The sequence below is a fragment of the Rhincodon typus genome, chromosome 35 (genome assembly GCF_021869965.1).
Source record: "Rhincodon typus isolate 14 chromosome 35, sRhiTyp1.1, whole genome shotgun sequence".
In the NCBI taxonomy this organism is placed as follows: Eukaryota; Metazoa; Chordata; class Chondrichthyes; order Orectolobiformes; family Rhincodontidae; genus Rhincodon; species Rhincodon typus.
This window is the reverse complement of record NC_063366.1, coordinates 14,344,006-14,361,307: the sequence shown is the minus strand read 5'-3', so window position 1 is coordinate 14,361,307 and position 17,302 is coordinate 14,344,006. Positions and strand designations below refer to the sequence as shown.

General features: G+C 38.5%; 1 long non-coding RNA gene across 1 annotated transcript in view; it reads left to right on the top strand.

Moving 5' to 3' along the window:
* The window catches only part of LOC125487050, a 68,031-nt gene extending 50,946 nt beyond the window's left edge, over window positions 1–17,085 (top strand). Inside the window, exon 4 of the long non-coding RNA XR_007265627.1 lies at window positions 17,038–17,085. This is a non-coding gene — a long non-coding RNA (uncharacterized LOC125487050). The remainder of the gene's footprint in view (window positions 1–17,037) is intronic.
* Window positions 17,086–17,302: the final 217 nt, after the last annotated feature.

Here is a 17,302-nt window from a genome sequence, read left to right as displayed (position 1 = left end):
ATTCTCCATTGTACCATCGACATTGGTGTCATCCGCAACCTTACTCGTGGACCGAACACCAATCCATGTGGAACACTGTTGATCACAGCAAGCCAGTCCGTAAAACAAACCTCCACCATTTCTCTCTGTCTCCTATCGTTAAGCCAATATTATATCCAAATGGAAACAACACTCTGAATTCCATGTGATTTAACTTTACTCATTATTCTAACGTACCAACCATTGTCAAAAGCTTTACAAAATTTCAATGAAACAATGTCTACCACTCTGCCCTTATCAATCTTCTTGGTTACTTACTCAACAAAACATAATCACATTGTGATTTCCCTTGAACAAAACTATGCTGATATTCCATATTTGCTGAGGTTGGGCTTTGAGGAACTCGTGAGACTTAGAAAAGTTGATTATGGCGCAACGAGGGGCAAGATGTAAGTGTGAGAGCACACGCCCACATGACGAATTTTACTATCAGTCAAACATGTAGTACGTTGAATTAAAACAATCAGAAGTTTGGAGTGTTTACTGCAGGCATGTCATTTCCTAAAAGATTGTCCCGATAGCACTCTACTTTGACATTCGCTATGATAATTTCACATTGCATGGGTGCTGTCGGGTCGCTTAATATTTCTCTCTTTAACAAATCCTGACTGACATAGAGTAAGATAGACACGACCACAGTTATGTGAATGATTTTTTCTTTACTATGATGACTTGTTTCATCAAGATTTTCTGCAGTAACTGTGAAACATTTACATTTCTGTGGCAATTCTACATGAAAATTCATCACCATTGCGTTGTGTATTTTATATTGCTTATAATTACTCAGGTTTTTATCATTCATTATTATAGCAATTGTAATATAGCAAGATGTTTGCAGCCCTTGGGCAAGCATAGTTGAAGCAGTCAGAGGTATTGCAATCGTTGGTCGCATTTTGTAAACAAACAGCATACGACCTTTTAGAAATTTTTCTCTGAGGGAGATGCAAGGTCAAACATTAAGAGACAACAATTCTCCTAACATCACTCATATCTTTGATGAAGATTTCCATGTTATCGTGTTAAGGGGATTGCAATTCATTCCACTAAATAAGGTGCATTTTCCTTCAACATTTCCATCAGATGTTCCAAGGAGCACCATAACCAACTATTGAGTTTCCTATGCCTAACGTTTTCCCCACATCTTGCTGATCTCTCCTATATTGTAGTTTAATTAATTTTATGAATGAGAGAGTATCGTTTTATCACACAGATTGGTGTTGAGTCATTGAATTTCTATAAGTTACTAATCTATAGATGTTCATAAATTTAATATATTTAAGTTCAAATGCATGAGAAAGTTTTGCACTGACTGATATTCAGAACTGAAACATTGTGTGGGTACACAACGTAAGGTTGGATTGGTGCAACCTTCCAAGTCTGCATTTCATATAAGTGAAGGTTCTGTAACTGACTGGCAAACAACGTTATTTAAAACTATCAGTTGCTCATACAATTGGTGGTGATACAATTCATCAACGTCAAAATACAAGAGGAAGCACACTCTGGCTCCTTTTTACTGGACAAATGAAATGAATCTAGAGTTGAGGGAATGTGAAACGTAGTCAGTGAAGGGATAAGTTAAAGATAGACTATGTGATGGTGTGTCATTTGGTCATGCAGCATGGAAACCGGCCCTTCAGTCCAACCCATCTACACCGAACAAGTTTCCTAAACTAAAGTAGTCCCACTTGCCTGTGTTTGGCTCATATCCTTCTAAGTCTTTCCTAGTCATGTACCTATTCAAATGCATTGTAAAAGTTGTAATGGTAACTGCTTATACCACTTCCTCTGGCAGTCCATGCCACATAGGAAACACCTGTGTGAGAAAAAGCTGCCCCGCGGCTCACTTTTGAATCTTTCCCCTCCTACCGTAAAAATATGCCCTCTGGTTTGATACAATCATGGAAACTGCAAGCAGGGATGAATATACTTTTTTTTACCAAGTCCGAATGAAAACAGGAAGTAACAACGAAGGTAACATCAATGCATTGAGGAAACAGTTGCGGATGGAGAACCATGTAATGTTGGAAAAAATGTTCCACATAACATATGTAGACATAGATAGGATTTGCGTGGATACACAGTGCCATACCTTTCACTTGGAGAAATTGGAATGATTCACAAGAGAAAGTGTTCAAAATGAAAATAGAATCAATGTGGTAAGCAGAATAGTGATAGATGAGAAATGTTCAGGGTTCTTTTCAAGGAAGAAGGGAAGATCATTCAGACAATCTGGATGAGGACTAGATACGCAGGGGAGCATACATGCATTGTAAACAGGATGTGGCTAGAACCACAAATCCGGACATTTTGTAACCAAGATAAAATGTCAGAACAATCACAAACATAAATTGGGTGGAGTTAAGATTGGAAGAAATAAGTGCAATCCAGCAAGAATTGGCTTCAATAAGGTGGCTGTCAGAGCAATCCTATTTGTGGACTTTGGGAACAAGGTAGTTGTGGTCTTTCTAGGTTTTGAGGATCGATGAGATGAGAACTTGTGAAGTGACTATGTCTTGAGGAGTAGTGATCCGTTATTATTTTGGAAACTGCAACCTTATTTTTAATACTGGTTTCATGATCCATGGTGATATGCTGCAATTCGCCAAAATCAACGTAACTGTCAATATACAACAGTCCGCATGAAGGCAATATAACACTAAACTCCAACAGTTTCATTTTAATATAAATTAGCTGTTAAATTTCAAGTCCCACTAGAAATATCAGGATATCACTTAATTTTTTTAAGAATAGTAAAAGTGAACGTTCACGTCAATTATTATTTCAATTGGTGTTGACTGTGTTACCAGTGGAATCCTTAATTCATGTAGAGTCACAGAGTCATACAGTATGCAAACAGACGCTTGGGTCCAACCAGCCCATGTCGAACACGTTCCCAAACTTAACCGGCCCAATCTATCTGCTACTGGCCCAGACCCCTTGAAACCTTTTCTATTACTGTGGCAGGGTGGCTCAGCAGTTTGCACTGCTGTCCCCCAGCACCAGGAACCAGGTTCAATTCCAGTGTCGGGCGAGTGCCTCTGTGGAGTTTGCACATTCTCCCCGTGTCTGCGTGTGTTTGCTCAGGTTTCCTCCCAGAGTCTACAGATTCACAGGCTAAGTGGATTATCTGTGTGAAATAGAAGTAGGCGCCTGAATTGAGATGTTTTTCAGCGGTTCGGTGTGGACTCGCTGGACCGAATGGCCTGCTTCCACACTGTCGAGATTCTATTAATGTACTTATTCAAATGGGCTTTAAAAGTTGTGATTGATTCCACCCACAACTTCTTCAGGAAGCCCATTTAAAATGCGAAACAAACTCAGTGTAAAAACAAAACTAATTCATTTTTTGAATCTCTATCCTCTCACCTTAAAGATGTTCTCCATAATCTTTAAATCCCCATCCTGGGGAAAAGACACCTATTGTTAACTGTATCTCTACCCCTCATAATTTTATACATTTCTATAAGGTCACCTCGTAAACTTCTGTATGAAATAACTCCCAGCCTATACAATATTTCTTTTAACTCAAAACTATCATACCCAGCAACATCTTGTTAATTCTCTTCTGAACTATCTCCAGCTGAATACTATCTTTCTATAACTGGACGACACAGGTGTAAGGCGACACTTGTCATACGGCTTAAAAATGTTCCTTTTTTTTCATAACAGAGGATGATCTCAGATATAAAGACAGAGGTAAGCAATAAAGAAAGTTGTCGTGTCTTATTGCGTATTGGTTATGTAATTAACTTACTCTGACATTAGATTTTTCACTTTGGCAATGAATAATACAGTTAGCCCATATGTGTTTTTACCTGTAATAAAGTAAAATAAAACAATAGCTTAACGGAAAATATCTCAAACTTGACAGAAATCTGTTGGATTTGCACAGCACTTCATAATGTATAAAGGGAGAAAAGACATTTTATAGTATGATATTCAAATGTATTGGAATAAAAATATGCAAGCAGAGATTGACTTCTTAGGATCATGTAGAATTTGTGATAGTGCAACAGCCGACTTGCTTTTTCACATCTATGCATTTTAACTCTATTTTCACCGAGTTATGCAAGCTACAAAGAGCATTAACATACAAATATATACATACATTATATATTTATAAACACACACAAACACACATATACATATACTATGTGTACTGTAATATTCCTGGAGCTTGTTTCACTGGCTAAATCAATCATTGCTGGTGCTGGGCCTCCAAAACGTTATATTGCTATCGTTGAAGATATTACTCCCCCTTTCAGAACTAATTAATTATTCTGTTCCAGCCCGTTCTCATTTGTTTCACCATGTAATAAATTTCCCTGCTAAGTGAATAAAAATCTCTATATTACACTATTCAGGAGCCTGAAGGCTCATATTGAAATGATGGTCAACATTTATTTTGCCTAGCCAAGTGTTTCTTGCAACACCATGCTAAAATTTTGTTTCCCTTGCACAAACTATTCCAAAGCCTAAATGTACAGGGCCTGCACACCAAAACAAAAATAAAACAAAAAAAAGGGAGTCGAGAGGTGTGGGTTGCAATTCTATATATTCACGAAGACTGAAGAAGACGTTAATCTTCTTCAAGTCATACTGCATTAGGAACATTGTTGCTTATCAATAAACTTGCATATTTTCCTTGCAGGCTCTTCCCATCCACAAAACATATTGTGTATTGATCTAACGTTGTATCATAAGTGAATGTAGAAATATTACTTACGAAACCTTGATAAGAATCAATAGTATAGATTCTGAAAATTGATGTCAGCACTCTGGCCTTTCGGCAGTCCACTATTAAAAACACTGACAGCTTAAAAAAGCTGAATCTTTTCTTTTATTTTTCGCTTTCATTAATCAAGCTGTGATGCAAAACATGTTCATTAACCCTTGGCACTTCTGTGGCACTGTATTGCTTTTATAACCATCCTTCTCTTACTTAAACCACTTATATTTAATGTTGCACACTACTTATTTCAAGGTAATAACATTAGCTTATTCCTCCAAATCAGCTTCAGCCTACTATTTGGAAATTGGTCCTGGCTGTGCACCTGCCTGTGAATTGATCTTGTCTAGCTTTAGGTGGAGTAGCGAAGCAGGAGGTCGACGCGTTTCTGTTATGTGTGAATTAAATTAAAAGATTTAACACACGATTGGCAAGGCAGCTGTTTGTGTGAAGCACTGGTTTATCCTTTTGTAAGAAATCCTGAAAACGAATGGCACGACTGACAGCCACTTAAAGATGGTGGCAATTGCGTTACTGTCATGTCTGTCCTGCTGTATGGATCTCAACGGCAATTCATTCTCCACCCCGTGCTGGACTGTACGTAATTGGCTGTCTTCGTTTTATGCAATGATATGTCCTGAGCTTCTTACTTCAGAGCCAATCACATTGTACAAAATTGGTAAACCTATGCAAATACTTCGTACGGTTAGAATGTGGTTTCAGAACTCATCTGTGTTACTTCATTTTAGAAATGGACAGATTAAGAGAACGGGCGAGAGATGCAGGTAAGTTTACCACTCAGCAAAGTTAAAGTTAACCTATTATCGACATAATTTCACATGCGGCCGATGAGGTAAATTTTAAATCACTGTATAAGGTAAAACGTCTCAAAGGGAGTGATTAATTGATTTGGTTGTACGACAAGGACTCCTTGTGATTTTGTTTTCTGTCCAATAATATTCTGCTACAATATATCCTTAGTTTTGACAGAATTTCTCTTATTTCCCGAACTTATATCCGTATTTTTTTTCCTTCAGACTAACTCATTTTGATGAATATTTTATTTCAATGCTTCGCACCTTTTCTTAGATGAAATATATTCAAGTGTCCTCACACACTATGTTAAATGCTTTCCTTCTACTTTTGTGACTGTAATTCTATCTACACCCTATTTTTTTTTGTCTTTCTGTTCACGAGAAAACATCCACCCACTCTGACAAATGCAAATTTATATACGTGCGTATATATGCATATATTTACTTGAACAAAAATAACTGTTACGTCTCAGTCCCATTGTAGTTCTATTTCTGAGTTGCAATGTAAAACCTCAATGATAGCAGTGACCAACGGAAATGTTTGAATCAGTTGAATGATTTTATAAAACAATGTGGCTGGGCTGGCAACATTTCAACATGTGAACATTTCGTTTATCTGACTGTCAATAGGGAAATATCGGCTACAATATTTAATTCAAAACGATTCATTTGCAGTTCTCTTGCTGCATGGGTTTCTGTTGAATTTAGTGCAGACTTCGCAGAACAGTATAATCAAAACTTTTTATCTAATTATGAATAACTGCAAAGAGGACAATAACCCGTAACCAAGTCACCTTTTATTGACATAAGCACAGCACGTGTATTTGACAAGGCAGCTCAAAGTGAGTTCCGATTCTGGGGAGACCTCCTGAATCTCCTGTTTATATCTGTCAGACAGGACTCCCTGTTTGCCCCAGGTAAATAAGCCTGTTCAAGGCTCTCATAATCAATGAGACCCACGTGACCTCGTTCCAGTCACTAGATTCCTCCCATTCACCTACGCACCCCACCCACCCATCACCAAAGTCCAGGGATGCAGGCATGCTCCTTCTCTTCTAACTCCTCCTGGCGTGGACTCCCCCAGGTCTGGTTCTTCTAACTTACAACTTGGACATGGACGCCATGTAATGCACTGTAGACCATCTCTTACATCGGGAGCGCCTCAGGAGGAATTCTTCCCCTTCTTCCAGTGGTAATCGTATCGATGCTGCACCCATCTCGGACTCTCAAACTTCCTCAACGCTAGACGGGGTGGGGGCGTGGAGAATCCATGGTTTCTGAAAGCATTTCTGACTGTTCTGAAGGGGCAGGTATGTTTTGCTCCTGCGCTGCTTACATGGTAGCAGCTTTCAGGTGATTCACATGTTTCTTCAGGACTGCTTCGTCTCCCCAAACTTTGTATGTCAAGGGACCTGACCTCCCGATGATCTCGTCTCAAACTCACACCAGGCCAATTCCGTGGTTCCACCATCACAGTTCATCTCTCTCACACAGAGGAGGCTTGAGGCTGGCATTGACATTCCTGCTGCTGTTTCTCCACCATAACCCCAACTCCCACCACCACCACTACTCCAGGTCCGGGAATATTACATTTTAGTTGGTGCAGAGTCTTCTCCCCATCAGCAATTCTGCTGTAGCTATCCGTGTAGTGGGATAGTCCTAACAGGGACAGTTTGGCATCAAGTGAAGCTGTAGGCTGCTTCTCTAAGCCTAGCTTCACCATTTGGACTGCTATTTCTGCTAAACCATTGAACGATGGATGGTACAGTGCTGTCCAAACATGGCCATTCAACTTTAGGAAATTAAAGAATTCCCTGCCGGTAAATGATGTCCCATTGTCCATGACTTCCTGGAGTCCATGCAAATGATGCTGGCAGCTTTTTAATCACTCTTGCACTCAATAATACTATGCTGTCTTCTCCAGTGATCTGTTCTCGTCGGGTCAAGAAAAGTTTCATTGCTCACAGTGATGGCTCTGCTGTTTCCCCCATTATCACCAGCTCTATTATTTTTGCCAGGACGGGATTTTCTTTTCCACGGTTCGATATTGTCACTGGTGACCAGAAGGGTGACCAAGAATTTTAAAGCAAAAATGGATTCTTTCGGTGGGGGCACCAACGATTGGAGTATTTGCCGATGGGAGGAGCTGAAGGCATCCGTATATGCCACTTGACCTCCTGGACAGACTTCCAACTTGCAATTGTAGTCACTGAGAACAGGGCTCACCTCTGAATTCAAACTGAAGCTATGGACAGCACATCCTTTGCGTCTTTCAGTCGCTCTATCGGGGATTTGTGGTCTATTGCTATTAGAAGTTTGCATACATAACGATATCGGTGGAAATTTCTCATTCCAAAGATGACTGCCAGACCTTCCTCCTCTACCTGGGCATATTTGCGTTCTGAATCAGCCAATGTCCGGGAAGCATTCTTATTGTGTGCCCCTCTCTATTGGGTCACCAGAGAGCCAACGCTCCCGATGCCATATGGGGAGGCATTGCACAACAACTTCACCTTTCGCTTGAGATCCTAGTGAGCCAACACCTAACATGAAAATAGCTGCTACTTCACATTCCCAAACGTTGCTTCTCGCCAAATGATAATCTCCAAGGCTGACCTTTCTTTTAAATAGCAGGTGTAATGTTGCCAAGATGGAGGCCAGGTTACGTATGAATTTCCCTTAATAATTTACCAGCCCAGGAAAAGACGCGAGCTCCAGTACAGACATCGGAGCTGGGACGCCACTAACGGCTTTTATTTTATCTTCCAACGGGTGTAACCAAATCGTTTCGTCTATGTAGTCCAAGTAAGTCACCTGGGGTGCCTGGAACATACATTATCCCCTTCTAAAGCATACAGTCGCCTAGGGGAAAAAAAACCAAAAAAGTTTAACCCAGTGTTCTTTAAAAGTCTTCCAGGTTATTAGCACGTTGTCCAGATAAAAGGCAACCTGGGATAACCCTTGTAAAATCTTCTCCATTGTCTGCTGGAAAATTGTGCAGGTTGATGATATCTCAAATGGCATTCTTATATATTGGTAGATATCATTTACGTATTAATTGTGGCCTACTTTTGGGACTCCTCATCTATTCGCAATTGCAGGCAGGTGTGGCTCATGTGTAGCTTTGTGAAGGGCAGCTCCCCTCCGCCCACCAGTTATGTATACAAGTCCTCAAGGTGAAGGATTGGTTACTTAACCAAATGCGAGAAGAAGTTTATCATTTGCTTAAAGTCCCCAACAGATTTGAACTGAGCCATCTGTCTTATCAGTCGGTATGATCAATGCTGCCCATTCAAAAATCTGCACTAGTTTGATTATTCCTTCACTTCCAGCCTCCTGATCACCCACCTGCTTTTGCTCGTAAAGCAAGTTACACAGGGTGGGCCTTGCAAAATCGCAGAATTCTTTATTGGTCAAGATGTAGTGACTTTGGCTTATTTGATAGCCACTAGTCCTTCCTGTAAAAAAAATACATATGGTCACTTAATTAGGACTTCACTTAGGCAGCCATTTTCTATTCATAAACTGTTGAGCCAATCAAGGTGAACCTTTCTCGACCACTTTCGCTTCATCAAGTTTGAAGCCCACTCTTTTACTTTAATCAGTGGTAACTGCATCACTTGCTTCTCACAGAAGATTGGAAGTAAAGTTGTACGCTTAATCTGTATTAGTCACCCAGTGTGCGTTCTCAGTCTGTCCGAGGTCTTGCGCAAGTCCAAGGGTTGGACTCTCTAGCAATCTTTTGAAATATTGATTCTGCAACCACTAACGCAACTGTGCAAGTATCAACCTCCATGAGTACTGTGTGACCACTTAACCACACATGAATTTGAATTGATTCTGACTTAGATGGCGCTATGTAATTTACCTGCTTCAACTCACGTACAAGTGAACTTTCCAGGCTGTACACCCTCCTGGATACTGGCATGAGATCTCTTACTCATCAGGCATCATAGGACCCTTTTGTTTTCTAGAGTCCAGCAGCAACTACAATGATGTGCTGGCCCGGCTACTGAAGACCTTGCTAACTGAGGCTGACTTTATTTGTGCAGTTTTGCTCTGTGTCGAACTAAGATCCCTCTGCTCTTTATAATACACCCTGCGTGAGGCTGTGTGATTGTCCACACTTAAGTGGTGTTCCCCAATATATGTTGGACAGCTGAGTGTGTCCACTTCCATTGGATGTCCTGTCGCTTCCATGCCCCATTTGCTACATCTTCTAGTGACAAAGCCAATTGTAGTTCCTGTTTGAAGTCCAACTGAGCTTCAGCTAGTAGGCGCTTTTGCATGGTTACTTTATTAATTGCAAATACCAAGCGGTTTCTCAGTATCTCATTCTGGTTTAAACCAAAATCACGTGCCTCTGCCAGTCATCTTAACCTCGTCAAAAATCCTGATACTTATTCCCCTGGTTATCAGACAGCCAAATATAACTGATAGCGACTAAGAATCATAAGAAGTTTGGGGTCGTAATATTCCTTAAAAAAATCCATCATCTCTTGAAAAGTTCTGGTATCTAATGCCTCAGGGAGAGTTAAGCGCCTAATAACTGAAAAGGCTATGGCTCCACAAGCAGTAAGAAGGATTACTCGTTGCTTTTCATCTGCCCCAATGTCATTTGCCTGGAAAGGATAGCACATTCCTTCTGGATCATAGCACCTGTCTTCGATGGCAGGATCGAACAAGTCAAGCTCCTCAAATAAAAGCATGCTGCCAGAGATGATTACCACAAATCAAAGACGACTGTTCCGAGTGAATTATTTTCAGGCACATATTGTTTTCTCTTCTCACCAACGAAACAGCTGTGCAGAAACTGATATCTAGTCACTCAGTCACACTTCATTTACATATGAGTGCTGCATGTACTCTGACCAGCCAACTAAATGCCAGTCCCTAGACTGGGGAGACTTTCTAAATCTCCTACCTATAACTTGCCCGGGTTTGCAAGTATAATCAAGGATCTCATAGACAATTAAATCCAATTGGCCCTGTTTCAAATCACTATGAAATACAAACTGTGAATGTGCAAGGAAAAGAAACAAATTATTCAGTTCTGAAGCTTGATTTAATCGCGTTGCTAATGTTTCTACTATATAACCTGCCTGCTGAGGAATTTGTTAATTTAGGCACTGACCTGTTCAGGGCTTGGATGAACAGTGAATTTGTGCCTATTTGTGCGCTTTAGCCTCCTCATAACATTTTTTTTCAAAAAAATGGGAAAAGTAGTTCACAGTAAGGGACTAAAGGAATTGAAATCTATGGGATCTGTGAAACACCAAATACATTGCTAACTTGAATGACACATGTTGTGCATTTATTTGTGTATTCCTGGAATTATGTATATTCAACAAAGTTTAGAAATGGTCATGTGCTGTACTGGAAGAACAGCGACAGGTAGAAACTTTATTATGCATGGGTGACAGTTATATTAGAAGATATTTTACTTTAGAATGGAATGCACAAGTACAACTGTTTTAACATTCAATGGAAATAGCAGACATTATAGGTCTTTGAAGTGCAAATGTATCTTGGTGTCCAAATCGATGAGACACAGAACGCTTATATGCACATAGAAAAACTAAGCAAGAAATCGTGTCAAATTCTATTGCATATTTGAAGGAACTTTAATGCAACAGTAAGGAGTTTATTCTTCAATTACACAAGGTGTTGAGAAGACTACATAGCATCCATTATCAGTCTCTTGATTATATATATAAACAAAAACATTGTATTGGATAGACCTCAGAGAAGGTTTATTGCTGACAGTGGACAGATTGTCCTTTGAGGAAAAGTTAAATAATCTATGTTTGCATCCACTGGAGGTTAGCAAATAATGGCAAATTAATTAAGTGTCATAAAATTCTGACGTGATGCCACAGTATTGTTGTGGAGAGCATATTACCCCTGTTGGGTAAATTAATGTGTCATTCTGGTTTAAAAAGAAGTTGTGGATTTTTTTTAAACAAATGAAATGGAGCATTTGTTTGTCTGTGGGATTGTTGTTAAAAAAAATCCTGGAAGGACTTGCTCAAAAGACTGAAGACCAGCATAATTCAATATTTTCATATGGATCGATTTACTTTTCTTAATAATATGTTGAAATTTCCGCGTGATTAGGAGGATTGTCAAGGTTGATGTTAAAATCTGATCAAACATTATTTAGTTCAATGGCGAAATAGGTTCTTGAGGGGCTAAGGTTTCTAATCCTGCATCTAACTGTGCTTGTTTACAAATTGTGTTTAGTTTGAGCACTTCTGTTTAGTTCATGTTGTGCCTTGTGGATCTTCAGCTATACATATGTAAATACATTTAAACCACTACTGGTGCAAACACCAAGGGATAACGACCGTACTCTGTCAATCCAGTTAAGAGGAGATCTGTATGAAGAATTTTGTTACAACTTCTGCCTGGTTCCAATATTGCTTGATTTCACTCGTCACACAAGATACAGAGCTATGAAATTAAATATAATAAACTACTGAACTTCTAAAGCATGGCATGTTATAGACGTTCAACATTCAACATGTATCTGAGTGATAAAATTATATTTCCTCATTCTTCTTACACATTTCCTACCTTAGAACTAGAATTTCCAACTACAGAATGATACCCCATTTGTACTTCACCAAATAAGTTAATATTTGTTTGCATAACATTTAGGTCAACCTCACTTATTCCACAAACTGTCTATGACCATCACACTTACAAATCCCAACCATAGTGCCAAAACTGATTTTGTCAAGCTTATCCATCTTTTAATCAAATAGGATTTGACCGATCACTACACACTTTAACATGATTTTCCTTGTTTCATTTGCTTTAAACCATACTGTTTTTATGCAAACCATACTCAGCCAACTTGTCACTATTAAGGCACGTTAATTGTACTTGCCCTGCACGTATATGTGCAAGCTGTCTCGTCAGTCATTACCTGATAATGTTTACTAAATTTTTAGTCTTTTATTTCCATAATTTGTATTTCATTTGACTAATTCATGCCAATAAAATGATCTGTGATTTTCTGTGGTATCCAATTCTGAACAAGCAGTAATTCTTTTTTTTTTTTAATCCTGCGTATGTGTGTCTACTAGATCCACAGAAATCCTCTTGGAAAGCCTGTGTCCTCATTTGTGAACCCATATTGCATTGGTGTTATTCAACACTCAAATGTCAGTGTGGTGACTCTACATGATATCCTGACACCCTATCTCCTTCTGTGATGCATAAGATTATACGCATCATGATCCAATACAAATGAAATTCTGGAAGAGTCATATTTGAGCTCCTTTCACTTAAAAGTTCTTCAGAAAATGAAAATATTCTGTTGACGGGCTTCAGGGCACGAAAACTGATCCACTTTCCACTTTCAGCCCATTACGTTATTCATTTGAAATTTACTGAAATTATTCAGTTTTCCCTACTACTTATTACTCTAGGACCGTAGACTTTCACAAAGGACACCTGCTTGAAGAGAAGTGCAGTGTTATCAGTTCACTTGTAGTGAACACAAGTTAGTAATTTTTGTCCAGGATTAAGTGCAACAGTCTACCTTTCCACAATGAAGGTAGTTTAGAATAGAGCAGGCATTGATATAAATAGCTGAGATGCTGAGATGGACCATGGAGTGATCAAAAAGAGCATCTCTGCTTCGTGCCACCGGTAGATGGTAGGGCTTTATAGAATGTTGGAAGTCACAAGGAAGTGTCAGTAGTTAGAGTTTATCTGAATAACCCACATTGTCCTTGTTGTTCCAATAACCTGATTTTCGTCACAAACATATTTGTCAATAATCATCACCAAATGAAAAAAAAAAACCATCTTCCCCCTCACATTTAATGACATGTCCATTATTAACCCTTTACTATCAACATCCTGGGAAATATATTTGAATAGCAACTGATCTGGGACAGCCATATAAATAGTGCGACTAGATGCTAGGAGTTCAATGGTGAATTATATACACCCAATCTCTCTGATGCCTGTTCGCTTCCGGCATGCTGCGTGTCAGGAGTTTATCTGAATAATCCACACTGTCCTTGTTGTTCCAATAACATTCAAAAAAAAAAATCTTTATTCTATTTAGAAAAGAAAAGCATCCTGCTTGTCTGGAACCATATCATCACCTCAATATGCACTAGTTTGTACAATCTACTGCAACAACGCACCAAAGGTTCTTGGAAAGCCCTTCCAAACCTGTGAAAACTGCGACATGTTAAAGTAAGGACAGAGAAGGCATGGGAACATAACTACCTGCATGTTGTCCTCCAAATCACAGAACATGTTGTTGTGTAACCATATCACTATTCCTTCACTTTTTTTAAGTTAAAACCTTACTCCAGCGTTCAGCAATACCAGTCTTCCAGCACCCTAAGTACTGCAGGGTTTGAAGGAGATGGCGCATGAACACTTTTTTTTCAGATAGATTTGCTCTTTAAAATAAATACTGCCCTAGCTGGTAACGTCCACATTATTTTGAATGAACAATAATAAAAAGTGCTCCTTCAGAGAAAATCACATCTGCAGTTGTTGGGTTATGCAATTTCAGCATTAACACCTACCAATGTTTCTTCTTTTCACCTGCTGTCCGAGCATTAAGATTTTTCCCAAGTGTTAGCTTCTCTGGCTAATATTTACATTCAGTGCATCAACAGAAAACATTGTTTTCTTAAAACTCCAGCGAAACATCCTTGTAATATTTGTTATATTAAATCCAGAATATCAATACATTATTTTAGTTTTAATATTATTCTTGTTTTCGCGGTTTCTTTCCTTACTTTTATTTGTTTCCCTTCCCCAGTGAAGCATTTCTTCTATTATGTTTTCTTTTCTTGGAATAAAACACATTTCCAACTTTTCTACGTTCTTTTCAAGTAACCTTATATCTTCCTGCATGTTAGTGATCTTATTCTTAATTCGAAATCGTATGAAAATTATTCATTTTAGAAATTTATTTTTTCATAGATAACACAGTGTAAGCTGGAGGAACACAGCAGGCCAGGTAGCATCAGAGGAGCAGTAAAGTTGACTTTTCAGGTCAGGACACTTCCTCAGAAAAAAAGAAGAAGGAAAAGAAGAAGGGACCTGAACTGAAACATTGACTTTCCTGCTCCTTTCCTGCTGCCTGGCCTGCTGTGTTCCTCCAGCTCCACGCTATATTATCTCTGACTCCAGCATCTGTGGTTCTTGCTATCTAACTTTTAATTCTCATTTATACAGCATAACGTGTAATAATTAAGATAAATAACATTTCTGGAACAATGCAAACTCATTTTACTCACCGTCCTCGGAAACAGAGGAGAAATCCACTGTTACAATTTGTTCCTCCTGCTGAAAAGTTTTGAATCCTAAACTTACATCCCACAAAGCTAATATTTCTGTCAAAATCAGTCAGCTGGAAATTGGCAAGACCTTGCTCAAAGAAAATTGTAACATAGCCTATGTGTAGTGCTCACAATAATGTCAAATCCCCGTATTTTGTTCTTAAAATATAAATCCAGTATATCAGACATGATTTTCCCGGCACACATCTCCGCTTACTTGTCTTCCGTTTTCGCTGCCTTATCAAATTGTAGTTAACTTTATCCACGAGACTTCGTCATGGGGATGTTAGTCTACCAAAGGCGTAAACCTGATTTTGTCTAAACGTTCAATCTTAATAACTTATTTCAGAAGAGATCTTCTGGCACTGCGTCTCTAAGAACATAGTCATGAAAAATAGCATTCTGTCACACTTGTCGTCTTCGCGTTCAAGAATCTCCCTGAGTAGCACACCTAATCGCGTTCATTGTCAAGCCAGAAGTCTTTCCAACATTTTGTTTCTTACAATAGTGTCTATTCCATTTCCTTTCCTTGAGTTATGATCTTAACCACTTAATGGGAGAACGACAGAAGGAAAAGAAATCATCAACCATGCAACAGAATGAAATTACCAACAGCTAACATCATTTTTGACTAAAATCGTTATTACAAAAAACCTTCATTTTAGGATAATACTAATTACTGTTATAGTATGGTTATCGTGTATCATTTTGTGTGTGTGTATGTATATGTGTATGTGTGAGTGAGTGACAGAAAGAGAGAGAGAGAACAATTGTTTAATTGCATTCTGTATTTATTGTTCATCGACCTCAATCTCATCAGTGGTCCATCATATGCCTAAGAAACATAAGAAATAAATAAACATAGAAAGTCAGCAATCTACCCATCGACCCTGCTTCACCATACACAATGATCCTGACTGATAATCCAACTTCATGCCGTGTTCCCATCTTATCCATATACCCTTTGTTCCCTTTAGTACTAAGAATTGTATCTATTTCCATCTTGAAAACAAAAAATGGAATGTTTTTACATGAACCACCTTCTGTGGACATTAAACTGCATGCATGGTCTCCACCAAGAGCACATATAATTGCAACAAGACTTCTATTACAGTGTGGTCGAATGCTATCACTCTGAAAACCAACATATCATTTGCCTTCTTTGCTGCCTATTACAATTGCATTCACAGTTTCAGGGACCGATGATGAAGGATACCCAAGTGTAGTATTATCATTCCCTTTCCCATTCAGTCACCAGTGTGATAACGAGCTGCTTTCCTGTCTTTCCAACAATAGTGGATTTCGTCATAAAACCTTGTATTTTAACTGCCTGCAAAGTACATAATTGAAGAAACCTTCATCCATCTGCTCACCTTGGAGAAGAGAGAACAAATGTTCCCCAAGTTGATGACTATAGAGTACAGTCTTGTCCTTAAAAAAGCAGCTACATGTATTTATTATTTTTTTAAGGAAACATTAAATGCACGGGGTGTTGAAATGGCACTGATAACGTGTCCAAAGAATTCACATATCTGTACTTCTGTTTGATGTTTAACTACTTTCTTCAAATCCATATTATCTCTTAAAAAATATTAATAGGGAAGTTTCCGCAAATGGATTTGAATGATCTAACCGGGAATAAAAAGCTATAATTTATTGAACTGAATGCCATGATAAACGTTTATGGATGTACAGAGAAGAAAATTGTATCGGTATGTAAGCTGACACTTATACTGTCGTTGGAGTTGTTTCTAGGAGGACGCAAATGTTCTTAGATGAAGGTGAAATATTGTATTTTCATTTGGGTGGTAGTTTATTCGCTGGCCCAATGCCTAGCTGTCAACTGGCAATGGATGTTAATCACAACCTTCTTCTGTTGATTACAATGAAGCATATCATTAGTTGTAGAGTTAATATTTGGCAATGCATCTTTCTAAACTTGATTTTTGTGATGACAAAAGGAAATGTGGTATATTCAGGAACATGTCATCATGACAATTCATCATGAAATTTATGTCTTAATGCAATAATACATGATTTATTATTTATTATTTCATTTATTCACTGACTTATTTTAGTTGAGTGACCGAGCCTTGACTAAATGCTACTATTTCTTTATTTTTCATAACAGAGAATAAACAGCGAGATCATGACCGAGGTACCTTGTGACGAAAATGACAGCATACAATATTGGCATTCTGAATGATATTCACTAGCATTTTATTTCTGACTTGGTTGTTCTAACAATATCAAGATTATGCTCTATCAATTATGAAAATAAATCAACAGTTACAATATGAGCTTTCATGCATCAGATTTAATAACACATCGTTTCCCCCAAACATCCTCTTCTATGCTGAATCAGCACTAAATAAACAAAATATTGTCTTGTGATA